Raw genomic sequence first — 15,435 nt, forward strand, 5'->3', positions numbered from 1 at the left:
TTGATAGAAATTCATCTATCAATATATAATTTTGATATGCTCATAATGTTACTCTGATATATGATGATGAAATTTAATAAAAATTGTAATAATTCGACTAAATTCTTGGATCATTGGTTTCGGCGATCTTTTCAACTCTATGTAAATATTTATTAATTATTTCAGACAACATGGAACTTCTTGAAAAGCGTTTTGGACTTTATAGCTTTTTTGAGAGAATTTAATGCAATTTGTTTAAAGATTAACGACTTTAAATAAATAAATTATTTATTTTAAAATTATATTTCATTATTTTGAATCATATTCTATAATAAACACAAATATTTAAATTATAAACGGTTGGCTAATTAGCTCTTTTGGAGAAAGTTGCAACGAAAGTCAGGTACAGATAGGTTAATTATTGTGGTATTGATACCTCATATGAATATTTCCTTATAACGTAAAAATACCTTATTACATATAACCTTGGCAAATTAACATTTTAATATACTATTATTTAAATAATAAACAATTCTTTAAATAATAAACAATTCTTTAAAATAATTAAACCCAATATTGTGTAAGAAATATTTAAAATAAAATAGCTTAGTTGACACACAAACTAAATTGCATTAAATAGGTAGTAATTAAATCACAACCATTATTCCTAATTAAAAATTATTAATTTAACAAAGATACACCAGATTAAATTAACGTAATGATATTGATTGCCAAATATTTAACATATGTATATTAATTTACCAAGGTTATATGCAATAATGTATTTTAGTATTGTAAACAAATATTCATATGTGGTATCAATACCAAAATTATAAAAAATAAATAAAATAAAATAAAAAAAAGATAAATGGAAAAGATTTAACGAGAGAAAATCACCAACGTAAGCAATTTTGTTGTTATCGAATTATTGTAATAACGATGATAATTCATTTATTTACAATTTAAAATTAATTTTTAAAAAAAATGTATGTAGGGTTTTGGAAAAAGTGAAATCTTACCAGCTGCCGACGAACCGACGAATTGAAATTAAACAATGATAAAAAGAAGATCCCAATTTTAAGAATGAAAAGATATAAATGTACAGCTTGTCTATTTGTACTGAATATACGTCATGTGACTATGGTAACGAGCCAATATCATCAAAACTATTGACCTGTGACTGAGCGACTCAAGTTCACGGCCTGTTTCTGAAAGCTTCCGTGTCGCTCTGCCTTCTGTCTTAGCTGTTTTTTTAGGAAAAGCAGCTTTTAAATTTGTAGAGCGTGTTTCGTATTCATTAAGAGAATAACAAAAATGATATACATCGAAATTAAGACATTTTATGTTTTTTAATCAGTACATGACTTTTTAAAAAAAAAATAATAATTCAACTTCAGTTTTAAGAAATTGTTTAAAAAACCTGCGTAGTAAAAATGTTATTGTGAAATAAATATTTGACCTATTAAAAGATATAGTTTATAAAACGAGTTGCAAAATCAAATTTTTATTCACATTGTATCGTGATCTCACTATAATTACTCACAAAACAGTTGTAAAATTTAAAAAAGAAAAAAAAAATTAAAGCTTTTACGCAAACATGAATAGTCCACAAGTAAGTTAGTAGCAAGTAAAATAAATAGTTCACAACTAGTAAAGTACTGTGCAAAAAAAAAATTCATGATATTTTTTTTTTTTACTTAGTGATTGGATTTGCACGCATTAGAACTCAATCTTAATGGTTTGAAGTGGTGACATCAAATATGCTAATTAGTTCAGACGACATTTAAACTTACAAATTCAGACACAAATAGGGATAAAACAAACAATGGATAAACATACCTTTTTGTTGTTGTTGATAGATTTGGATTTCTGACCCTCAAATATAAAAAGGCGGAGTGGGGGGGGGGGTAGCCGAAACATGGGAAATAGGGTTCAAACAGTTTGATCAGGAGAGCGGTTCAAAGTTTGTACCCCCTTAATCTCAATTTTACTTTAAGAGATTTTCGCCATATCTCGAGAATTATTTAAGGAAATCGAAACATTTTTGCACACAATTAGAAAATTCGTTTAATTAAAGATAATTCAAAGCAAAAAATAATTTTAAATAATCTTTTTAATATTTTATTTTATAATGCTCAAAAATTTTTTAAATTGTAAGGTATACAATTTTTTTACTTAATTTTAAAGAAGGAACAAAATAACACAAAATTTGATCCAAATGGATCAAATAGTTTGCGAGAAATAAAATTTTAAACATAAGGACGTTTTACAAAGGGATAAAATAGAAATTATTTGACAGATTTTATACTTTGTAAATTTAAAATTATAAAATATTAAATAAACAATTATTAAAAACTATTTTTACATGGAAATTATCTTTGAATAAAAGAATATTATAATTTTGTGCAAACATTTTTCAATTCGCTTAAAAAGTACTGGAGATATGGAGAAATAAGCAAAAAATAAAATTAACATTAGAGGAGTCCAAACTTTCAACCGCTGTCTGGACAAAACTACTGGGACCAGATTACGGTTACCACCTAATTCCAGGGTCAGAAATCCAAATCAGTCGAATATCCGAAAAGTTTTGTTAATACAGAGAAAATAAGTTTTTGAGTCTGATTTCGTAAATGAAAATGTCGTAAATGAAAAAGTTATTCTGGGTTATATTCCTTTTTTTTTTCTTCTTCTTTGGATAATTTAGTACATAATAAGGATAATTTTAAAAAAATTATTATTATTTTTCTCACTAGTTTTACTGAAGTTTTTCCTTTACAATTGTTTTTTTAAATGTATAATCTACGTTAACTATTTTTTCAAAAAGAGAGTCATTTTCAAAACATACTAAGGGGTTTGGTGTTTGGCTCGGTTCCTCTACTAAACTATACGATTGCTTCACAATCAGTTTTGTTTCTTGGCCGATAAGTAAATTGTTATATAAAAGTTACAAAAATATATTAAATGAAAAAATCCAGACGTTGTTTATTGTATTATTTTATAATACTGGATGAGATCTTTTGGGATAAAATTTAGAACCGAATTATTTTGCTCAGTTATCAATACAAATTTCCACAATTTTTTTTTTTTAAATTCTTATTCAAAGAGTTTAGTTGGCAACAGTACGAAAAGTAATTTTTAATAGTGATTTAGAATTTTAAATAGCCCATTACTTCAATTGCATTCGTTAACTGAACACATTAGTAACTATAAGTAAAGTAAACATGACAAAGAATTCAATATTTTGAAGTATTAATAATTGTAAGGCGGTTACCAAATGTCTTAATCACACGTAACATATCATGTAAGCACCATATAATAAACAAACAATAGTTTGACTCATAAAACTTTTATATTGAATAGGGGCCGGGAATAGCCTGGCTGGTAGGACGGAGGGCCCATGTCCGAGAAGTCGTGCTTTCGATCCCCGCTGGCCGAAGACTCCCCGAGTACAAAATGGAGAAACGTACACGCTAAATCTGCCGAGGACTTCTTGTCCAGTGAAAACTAAATTAATTTAGAACAAAAAACGTTTTTAAAATTTAAGTTATTAATTGCAGAATAAATCCTTATTTACAAGTAGATACTCAAACTACATATTTGATAAATTAAAAATTACTTGTAATGAAATAAATGTTCATAAAATTGGATCGGTATAATTGAAAATGCATTTACTGATAATAAAACAGCAAATTACTTTACATACTACAATGAGCACATTAAAATATGAAAAGGATATGAAATGAATAATGAAAAATTTCCAAGTTTCATTCTATCTATATTTAAACTCTTGAACAAAAAAAAAATTCGCGTTTGAATTTAATAATTTACTCCTTAATTCTATGAATAAAACATTTATTATCAATGAAATTCGAGGTTTATTAGCACAACCTTAAGTATAAGACATTAGATAACGCAGTGCTGCATATAATATTTTTAGATATTATTTATACTTGATTTTAATTTTTCTTAACATTTTCCACAGCAGCTCTTAGGGACTGCCCTCTACACACTTACAAATCGTCTATTGAAACTTTTAAAATGAATTAATATCTAAGACATAAAAGCTGAAAATTGACAATGTCATTTTAAAAATTACACTCGCGATATAAAGGAATATTAACTAAAATAAAATTAGATATATTTGGAAACATAATTTATTATCCGTATGGGGCCAAAAAATAGTATTTATATATCCAAGATTTAGCAAATGCATGGAAATACCTAATATAACTATTAAACAATCCTGAATTTTTGGCGGCCCTAAATTTTAGTAGCCCTGGACGCTGTGGGGGTCAGCCAAAAAAAATATGTATGTATATATATATAACTCGAAATGGAAATAAAATTTGTTTATTTTTATGATAATCAATGAAAATATCTGACAAATTATCGATAATTAGAAATTTCATAGAAATTAAAAATGTTAAAATATAACAGTTAAATAGCTCCTTACAATTTTACTGAAGCTATTATTATAAAAGGAAAGTCCTTAGTAGATATCTTATCAAGATTAGATATTCGATATGATAAGGAAAGGAAGGAATAAACAATAAAAAATAGATTTAAAAAAAACACACACATTTTTTTTCTCTTAAAATTCTGTTTATAATACAGCAAAAGTATGACTACTATCATCCTTAGATGAAGAAATTAAAAGAGGTAACGCTTCAGTAGTGGCCAAAAAAGTGGACACTTTTTGAAAGTTTCATGTTTTTCAACTTTGTGTGCTTGTAGAATATATTAATTTTCACTTAAATATAAACGTTTATACGAGGGTTGCTATTTATATTTCTGGCCTAATAATGAAAAAACAAATATGTAGGATCGAAATTGGTTTTATTGTTTTTCAAAATGGTCTCCATGATGATCAATGCACTTTTGCATGTGTTTGAACCAATTTTCAAAGCACTTTTTCCACTCCGATTGAGGTAACTCCAAAACATGCGTTTTGAATGCATCAACCGCTTCTTCGGGGGTCGAAAATCGTTGTCCACGTAATTTATTTTTGATGTGTGGGAATAAGAAGAAGTCATTGGGTGCCAAATCAGGGCTGTACGACGGATGACCCATCAGTTCGATCATTCGCTCCGTCAGAAATGCCTTAGTTTGAGTCGATGTGTGAGAGCTTGCATTGTCATGATGAAGAATGATTCGCCTGTTCTTCTGCTTTTTTCGAATTTCTCCGATGACTTCTGGCAAACAAATGGTCGTGCACCATTCAGTATTGACCGTCCTGCGTTGCTCTAACGCCACTGTTGCCACATGACCGTTAATGCCGAAGAAACAGGCAATAATTTGTTTCGATGTGCTTCTTCCTCGAACAACTTTTGTTGGTTTTGTCTCGTCTTGGAAGACCCATACAGTTGATTGCTGTTTTGTTTCCGGCTCATATGCATAGATCCATGATTCGTCACCTGTGTAGATGTTATACACAGCCTTTGATGTACCTTGAACGTATTTTTCCAACATTTCCTAGCACCAATCGACACGAGCCTTTTTTTGAGCGTTTGTCAGATTATGCGGGATCCAACGCGAACAAATTTTTTTTACGCTCAAATGTTCATGCAATATTTTATTGATGCTAGTCATACTAATGTCCAAAGACGCCTCTATCTCATGGTATGCCACATGACGATCTTGCTTTATCAGTTCACGCACAGCATCGATCTTTTCTGGCACAACAACGGATTTTGGACGACCTGCACGGGATTCGTCCTGGATCGAACATCGACCACGATTAAATTCGTTATACCAATTTTTTACAGTGCTGTAGGATGGCGCTTTATCGCTGAATAAAGAATTAAGTTCATCGAAGCACTCTTGTCTTGACAATCCACGTCGAAAGTTATGAAAAATAATGCACGAAAATGTTTACGATTCAATTCCATTTTTTGAAAGAGAAGAACTTTTCAATTTACTGTCAACAACACAAATGAAGCTATAATGGTAAATCGTCTGCTGAATTTATGTTTAAAAATATCAAACTTTCGATTAAAATCGTCTGCGGTCGCCTAGCAACACTTACTGTTGCCAAGGCCAGAAATATAAATAGCAACCCTCGTATATCAAATTGAAGGTAATTTAATGTAAAATTTAATAATAAATACAGTATTACAATATCTGTATTACAAAAAAAGTTATGCAACTATAAGTAAGATCTATCTTAGATTTGCATTTTGTTAAAGTGATATTTACACAATCAATACTTAGTAGGATAACCCTTATTTTTTAAGACAGCTTCACAGCGTCTTTTCATCGAGTGAGCGAGTGTTTGGAGTTCATCTTTCGTAATCACATGGTGCCAAGAATCAATTATAGCTTCACTTAGTTGTCTTTTATTGGATTGACGTTTGTTTCGTACAAGAATTTTCAAACGTCGCCACAAATTTTCAATTGGATTGAGATCAGGGCTGTTTCCTGGCCTTGGTAATATATCTATGCCTTTATTTTGAAAGCATGCTTTGCATACTTTTGCCGTGTGGCATGGAGCTGAATCCTGCTGAAAAATAAATGGTGCGTGGTTGGGGAAGAGATCTCTGATGGAAGGTATCAATTTTGGTTTCAGGACAGTTTCGATGCATTTTTCGGCACTCAGGATGCCAAATCAGGCCGAAAAAATGCACAAGTGCTACTACCGATAGAAAAATTAAATGGCTATGCCTTCAAGATAGAAAAAATTTTATCAGATGCCATTAGATGTGACATGAATGCAGCTGGTATTGCAGTAAGTTCAAGAACAATAAGAGGAAGGTTATCAGGATTTGGACTACAAGCTAGAATTCCAAGGAAAAAACCATATTTAAATCAAAAGCAACGCGAAAAACGAGTTAAGTTGGCAAAAGAACACATTAAATGGTCAGAAAATCAATGTAAGCAAGTAATCTGGAGTGATGAGAGTAAAATATCGCTCTTTGGAAGAAATGGTAGAAAATACGTGAGACGTAGAGTAGGTGAAGCGCTTCATCCTGATCGCATTGAAGCAACAACAAAAAATTCAACAAATGTCATGATTTGGGCATGTATGTCTGCAGATGGTGTGGGCCAAATTCAAGTGATTGATGGCATCCTGAATGACAAAAAATACATCGAAACTGCCCTGAAACCAAAATTGATACCTTCAATCAGGGATCTCTTCTCCAACAACGCACTATTTATTTTTCAGCAGGATTCAGCTCCATGCCACACGGCAAAAGTATGCAAAGCATGCTTTCAAAATAAAGGCATAGATATATTACCATGGCCAGGAAACAACAGCCCTGATCTCAATCCAATTGAAAATTTGTGGCGACGCTTGAAAATTCTTGTACGAAAAAAACGTCCATCCAATAAAAGACAACTTATTGAAGCTATAATTGATTCTTGGCACCATGTGATTACGAAAGATGAACTCCAAACACTCGTTCACTTGATGAAAAGACGCTGTGAAGCTGTCTTAAAAAATAAGGGTTATCCTACTAAGTAGTGATTGTGTAAGTATCACTTTAAAAAAATGCAAATCTAAGATAGATCTGACTATTTGTTGCATAACCTTTTTTGTGATACAGATATTGTAATACTGTATTTGTTATTAAATTCTACATTAAATTACCTTCAATTTGATATATAAACGTTTGTATTTAAGTGAAAATTAATATATTCTACAAGCACACAAAGTTGAAAATTATGAAACTTTCAAAAAGTGTCCACACTTTTGGCCACCACTGTATATATATATATATATATATATATATATATATATATATATATATATATATATATATATATATATATATATATATATATATATATATATATATATATATATAAAAGGAAAATCTGTAGAAATGAGAAAGTCGATATATGAAATACATCTTTTAATCGCTTCGAATGTAATGAAATGTCATTCAAGCCTACCATATTGCAAGAAGTAGGTTAATTTTTTATTTTTTACATGAAAATTTTGTCTCCCTTAGAACCGATCTTTATATAGATCAAAAGTTATTCAGAGTGGTCCACTTATTTTTTGCGCACTGTTCCCAAGAAAATTTATGTCTTTCTTAATAAGGGAGACAAAATTTCCATAGGCTTGAATGGGTTGGATCTTTACATTCTAAGACTCTATCGTTCAGAGGGGTGACCTATAATATGCTAATTAAATAGAGAGAAAAAATAAGACACAAAATAATGTACTTTTTCTGACTAAACACAAATTGTTTTTGAAGGATTCGAATTCCTAACCCCCAAAATATAGGGGATAGTCGCAATTAGGGAAATAGGGTCCCAATAGTTCGGTTAGGAGAGCGGTCCAAAGATTGGACCGCTTTGGATTGGTCAGTTTTACTTTTTGGGTATTTCACCATATCTCAAGAACTTCATAAAAATATGAACTTTTTAAAAGCAATTTGAAAATTTTTTGCACATCATTACAAAATTCGGTTATCCAAACAATTTCTATGCAAAATATAACTTTCAGTATTCAATTAATAGTCGAAAAATTTTGAATTGTAAGGTAATTTTTTTACATTATTTTAAAACATTTAATTTTACTATGGCAAATTACAAAATTTGAGTGAAATCGATCGAATAGTTTATGAGAAATCAAAATTTTTGAAAAGTCTTATTTTTAAAATTCAATTTCTTAGGAACAATTCGACCGATATCGCTCAAATTTTATATGGAATTTCATTTAATGAAATTAGCTTTAAATAAAGGAATTTTAGTTAGTTAACTTAGTTTTGTACAAGATTTTCTCAATTTGCTTAATTTCTTCAGATATGGTGGATTTTTGATCAGTAGATCAAAAATCATCCAGGGTGGTCCGTTATTTTTTTTTTTTTTTTTTTCTTGATTGTGCAACTTTCACTTTTCTTTACGTATTTTGAAAAAAAAATTTTTTTTTCAATGGCTATCTTATTATTTTTTCAGAACAAGATTTGTAGTTTTGAGGAATGTACGTCATTTATATACTAGACTTATTAGGATCTATTTTCCTACTTTGCCTAAATAGCAATTTTCATTTTATAGAATGCCTGAGTGAGGATATGTAATAATTCTAATATTTCACACTTTGCGTAAAAGCGTCCGGCATTATATAAAATGCGTAGGCACACAATAGAATGTCGGAGGTTCATATTCAGCCAGTAAATGTATTTAAGTTTCTTAACTTGAAACAAAAGGGTAAATGTTCAAGCAATTGGTTCATAAATTTAGAAAACACAACTGGCAAATTTTAATTTAATACATTTTTTTCTTTTCTTTTCTACTTTTAACTATACATATTTAATCGGTAAATATTTCTGAATAATTGTTCTTTTTCTTTTAATTTTTTTTATTAGTATACGTTGAGATTCATACAAATGCGAAAGATAAAAGTATTTAATTTATTTCATGAAGTTCATCTATGCGCACACGGTTAAAAAACTTTAAAAAATGCTTTCTTTTTTTTTTCTTTTTTCAAAACGTGTTTTTTCTTCTTTGAGTTTTAATAGTTGGCGCCTCTCACTTTTTTCTTAAAAAAATTACATAAGTTCAGGTTAAATAAATGAACACAAAAATCTTGTCTTTGTCAACATTGATACACATGTGATGTCTTTTATAACAACAAACATAATATTACACATAAAATTTTAGTTTGAAAATGGTATTGATTAATATAATTTATTTATTTTAATTATAATTTAGTAGGGTTTAAACAAAGCATATGTTGGCCGATGACTTTCAGTTATGTAACTTAAATTCATTGCTATTATATAGCACATTCAGATAATTCATTCCTTAAAATTAATGCAAATATTAAACTTAATCTAAGGAGAATGTGGAGCCGCCATTTTTTCCAAATCACCAATAACAAAACCTGCGCATTGCTACGGAAATTCTTTTAGAGTTTATACAAAGTAATATAATTTTGAAGCATGTGGTTAGATGTATTTTTAAGTTTAAATTAAAGGGATTTCTATTTTATATTTTATAAATAATATTTATTTTTATAATGTTTCATATTTCTGAAGTAAAGCCAATTATAGATTTAAAACTATTATTAAAAATCAAAAACACCCAGGCCTTTTGTTTTCAACAAAAGGCGAATAAGGTGGGGAATATACAATGTTGCAGTTGGAATTATTTTTTTTTAAAGCACTGTTTTTTTTAAAAAAAAAACCTTGGTTTGTGGCAAAGGATCTTTGTACTTCAATAGAAAACACACAAAATATTTCAAAATAACATATAAAATTCGATGTTGATTGTTCAAACTTTCATGGAAGCTTCATTTTTGCACATATCAAAGAGCGTGGATTAGGGAAATCAGGTTTAAACTTTGTATAATAACGCTTGTAATACACAAGGTTTTGTAAAATATAATTAAAAAAAACTTTTCTGCAATATTTTAAAAGTGATTTTAAGGGTTTTAAGAGGAGTATAGCATTTTGCGGTAATATCATTCATTTAAAAAAAAAATTGCCTTATTATAAAATGAATAAAATATCAGGCCGACTTTACTATTTTCATATTAGAAAGGAATTTTCGTCAAAATATTCATAGTATTCGAACTTGAAATTATCTTAGAAGAAATGAAAAAGATTTGTTTGGTTTTAGGTTACCAAGCAACAGAATGGTAAAAGAGGAAAAAATTAATTTGAAAACATGGAAATTTAGCTTTTTCATTTAATTGCCCGCTTTCAATCAAATTAGAATATTCCGCTTCTGCATTTGTATTAAAAGGTTACTAAAATAAATATCTTATCTATATTAAAAACGCTGGTAAAATAGACATTAATCACCCGCAGCAGCGTTTTAAAATATAATGATTCTAAATTTGTGAAATGTCTCGCGTTACAATTTCTTGACTTTCAATTCAAATATATTTTAAAAAATTGATTTTTTTAACAATCTTTTCTAGCCTACTCTAGACAGAACTTGGTCTAAGAAATTTTAAAAATTTAACTGCCCACTTTTCGATCTATAGTGGGGCTATAACTTTCTTACCATCCATTCCATAGTATTTTAGTGTAACTGGAAAGTATGATCTATAAAAATATATGAAATTGAAAAAAAAAAAGAGAGGAAAAAATTGGCTTGGATTCAGTAGCTTTATTTTAGTCTTACTCAATATAAGAGGAGGGGGGGGGGTAGACGAAATCTTGAATATCGTAAAAGAGGTCAGCATTAAACCCTTTCAATTCTAAAAAATTGACTTAGAGGTCAAGTGCGTCTTTATAAATATTAGGGGCTAGATACTGACTTTGTTTTGATTACAGATATACACTATCATAAGTCTCTAAAAAGTAAAGCCTTTTATATTTTACAATATTGAGGGGGTACAATTTTTAAGTTTCTTTAATTAACTATAAGGGGGAGGAAAAAGTTTATGTACAAAAAAAAAAAAAAAACTAGATAATTTTTTTTACAAAACACCATATTAGACATATTTCTGCAGGATTAAAAATTTGCAAAAGAAAAAAAAAAGAAGAAGGAAAAATAAGAGCACTAAATAGAGGATTGAAAACACACTAAAATACCTCTTTTTACAGTTATTTCAAAAAAACTAAACATTGGTTTCAGTAAGAAAAAAGTATATAAAATCGATGTAAAATTATCTACAAAAAATATACTGAACATGTTTTTGTAAGATTAAAAGGATTAGGGAAAAAAAAAAGCTTTTTATGCAAAATAAACTAGAATTTTTTTCCTAAAAGCAAATTAGACCCAGTTCTGTAGGATTAACAGTTTGTAAAATAAAGAGTGATAAAAAAAAGGATTGTAAGAGCACAGCTCACAGTTAATCCAAAATAACTATGGGTTGTAAAAAAAAGATACATAAATTAAATTGTATGATTTTTGTTTTTTACATAGAACACATTAGATAAAGAGTTGAGAAAATAAATGAGCGATAAGTAGAGGACTGAACGAACATAAAACTTTTTCCGTAAGATTAAATTGTTTACAAAATTTTTGTACTAACTCTAAAATTTCTGCTGAAGAATGAGAGTTGTAGCTAATAGTAGTTTGGAATGAAGCCCTTATTCTACTGGTCATCTCAATTATTAACTTTAATAAGCTAAAATACTTAATTAGGTAAAATGCACATACTCATATCTAAAGAAAAGAGAGAACAAAGCAGTTGATTGATTAATATGCTTACATGCTTTGATGATGAGTGAAGTTGGTACCAGACCTGTACATTGATTAAGTACATTTGTAGCCTTGTTGATGAAAAGATTAGCAAGACAAAGAAAATCATAGAGTCTTACCAAAGTAGTGAAGGCATTTAAATTTGTCATATTAAAGATACTATATCAAATGATACAGGAGAGACGTACTGTTATTGTAAACAGCAATGCAGTGTTAGCTAGTTTAAACTATGTTTTGTTCACTAATGATGTTTAATGAGGTATGCAGTGGGGGGAATAGAACTCTTGCTCAGCCAGTCACCATAGCAACTGATAAGTTTTCACAATTAGTGTATGTATATAACCAGCTTTGGTAATCAAATGGCTTTATAAGATGCTCTCCACATATCCCCCAAAGACTGTAGCTTATTCTCTTAAATGATGTTGATAAATTAAAGAAAATCAAGTTAGATACAGTCATATACATATAGCATAAATTTTAGCACAGAGAGTAAGTCTAATGCTATTTTTTGTCAAAATGAGGGATGTATATGACAAATAATGTCTAGAAAGAAGGGTGTACAAATTTTTGTCAAGACTGAATATTTGATTTGCAAAGATTAGGTTAAATGCAACGGCCACGGTTTCAATGAATCCGCTGTTGCCGTAAACGAAATATTAGGATGCGATCAGTGACAACAGTGAAACACTCTATTTGATAATGTAATCAACTTCTGTCCCCAAAAATAGAAAGAAGAACTTTTCTTGTTGTTCTGCATGCATTCATCTTTAGCCTGAATTCACAAATTTACATCCACTTAAAATACACTAAAAAGAACCGATTCATCAGTTATATGAAATTACGGTCACTCCTTCCTTTCTTCAGAACTCTGAAGGGTTGCTATTGTATTGAAATTATCATACATGAACACTTTCGTTTTAGACAACCCTGATATATTTTCAAATTAAAAAAATTATACATATATTTTTTAAAAAAAAAGTTCATTCTTTGATAATAATTAGGTAAAAGTTCTACAAAAAGAGAAAAAAAACAGTAATTGAATAACAAATAAAATGTTCTCTCTCAGTTGGATTTTACGATTAGCACTAGTTTTTCCTAAAAATAAGTTGTTGGGACACCTGAACTAATATGTCAGAATGAACACGGTGCAACCCTCCTTGCAGCTCAAAGAGTCTATTTTGAGTAAAAGTACAATTAAATACCTCATGCACATCAATAAAAACAAAGAAGTCATGAATAAATAGTCTTAAATCTTTTTTCCTTATGCCGAGAGAAAAATTAAAAAAAAAAAAAAATGCAAACATAAATAATGAAAAAAATAAATAAAAAGTAGTGAAGAGGGATGAAACGTTTATTAAAATACCATTACATTTATTTTTGCAAGAATTCAATGTGAGCTTGAAACATCTTACTAGTTAAGTTGATTGTGCATTAGGTAATTGAGATTACAGCAAAGGGGTGCTCAACCAGCAGACTGCGGGTCGCATGCGGCCCGTCGATTGTTGAAGTGCGGCTCGTGAGAGCTTCTGAACATTAGGAATTTTTTTTTCAAAAAATATTGCATTTTATTTTGTACTATAATGGCTTTGCTTAATTTTTAGATTTTGTTTAAACATTATAAATTTTCCTTTATAAAAACTAAACTAAACTAAAATTTATATTACTCTAAAAAATATGTTTATTGCTTTTCCTTGTAAGCTCTACCTCTTTTTTTCCGTTAGAATTTATAACTCCCCAAATTATATACATGTTAACTTATTGTGAAAAGGTTTTTTTTAAAAAAATATCAGTTTTTTTATTTTTAAATAAATTCAAATAATTAAAAGTATTTGATTTTCTGCTAATTTGTTATTATGTTTACTGATAAAAAAAAACTTAGTGCTTAGAACAATAATGTTTAGATAAAAATTATCATATTTTCCATTAACATGACTAAATATGCGTGCAGCCCTTCGTTAATCTACCTGCTGTGCAAGTGGCTCTTCATTAGAAAAGGTTGAGCCCCCCTATTACAGCAAATAATGAATCTCCATTTAATGATGAATCAATGTGATGTTCTTATGCATTGCTTGCAAAATAAACAATGAGGATGAAAAAAATTTTAGAGATTTTTTTGTTGTTGCTATTGTTAACTTATATAGTATTAATTTTAAAAATAACTGGCTCAACCAAAATATGTGGTTGTGCATTAACCAATATTAATATCTACTACGGTTGTTCTGAGAAAAAGTTATTATTTTACTGAAGTTTCTATTCAATGGTAAACATTCTACGTGAAGTAAGGATGCATTCTCAAATACTACTTTAATATAATACAGGCATTAAAAATGCAAGTTAATTTTAACAAGTACATAGAATGCAAATTAATCAAAAGTATTTAAAAGTCATTATTTATGCTTTAAGTGTAAATTTTCTGGTGTCCTAATTTCTTCTAATTGTTAATTTTCTTTAAAAACATTTTGATTCGCATCACTTATTTTCTTCAAAAACAAGCTACAACTTGCTTTAAATATGCATTCTCATAAAAAATAAAATCTCTTATCTTAACCCTTTGTTTAGAAACTGGTACAATAGATGAATCAGAATGGCTTCATCATGCTAAGTGCCAAAAGATTGAAAGCATGTTTCTCACTTATAGCCTTAACTAAGGGTGTGACACTTTTAAATAGATTCTAATAAATATAATATAAAGAAAGAGTAAATAAATTTTACAAAGTTGTTACAAATTCTAATGCTAAAATAAATTTTGAAACGATAATCTAAATCATTTTTGAAAGTAAATTAAAATTCATATAAAAATTGGAAGGGTAATTTGTTCTTCAGTTAAAATGAAACATTTCTCCTTATTAGTTAACAACAAACATCATTGAAATTTTAAGTATAGCAGAATATGCGACATAATTATAATTACTAATTTCAATTTACTAACAATGCTGCTTAATAGCTAAAGTCTAAAATGTCACCAACATATTTTTAATTTGAGTGATAAATATAAATAATTAAACTACATCCATTTGACTGAGTTTTTATGGTTTCCTTCATATATAATTAACGATATAGTATTTCCAGAAATCAAATTTGATTATGCATCACATTTCTATCAACATTTTTAACCACCAAAAAAACTTTTAAAATTAAAATTGAGGATGGAAATAAATATGTATTAAAAACTTGCATAACAAAATAACGTAAACATAATAATTAAATCTATTTTTTTGATTTGTAAGTAATGAGTGCAGTTCAAAATTCATGCATAATTTTTAAGTTGTGCACCAATAATTTCAAACATAAAATATTAATTTCCATTGTAAAAAAAATTCATCTTGTAAAAAAAAAAAAAAAAAGACTCAT

General features: G+C 28.7%; 1 protein-coding gene across 3 annotated transcripts in view; it reads right to left on the reverse strand.

Moving 5' to 3' along the window:
* Positions 1-15,435, reverse strand: part of LOC107441187 (uncharacterized) — a 58,509-nt gene that overhangs the window by 41,892 nt on the left and 1,182 nt on the right. The window contains exon 1 of one of the 3 annotated variants that reach the window (XM_043041934.3): positions 999-1,189. The exons of the other annotated variants lie outside the window; for them this stretch is intronic. The gene's annotated coding sequence lies outside the window, so the exon portion shown is untranslated. Of the gene's footprint in view, positions 1-998; positions 1,190-15,435 lie in introns of those variants that run through there. 3 annotated transcript variants of the gene reach the window in all.

This window comes from Parasteatoda tepidariorum, chromosome 1 (genome assembly GCF_982258835.1).
Source record: "Parasteatoda tepidariorum strain Cologne lab strain chromosome 1, Ptep-v5.0, whole genome shotgun sequence".
In the NCBI taxonomy this organism is placed as follows: Eukaryota; Metazoa; Arthropoda; class Arachnida; order Araneae; family Theridiidae; genus Parasteatoda; species Parasteatoda tepidariorum.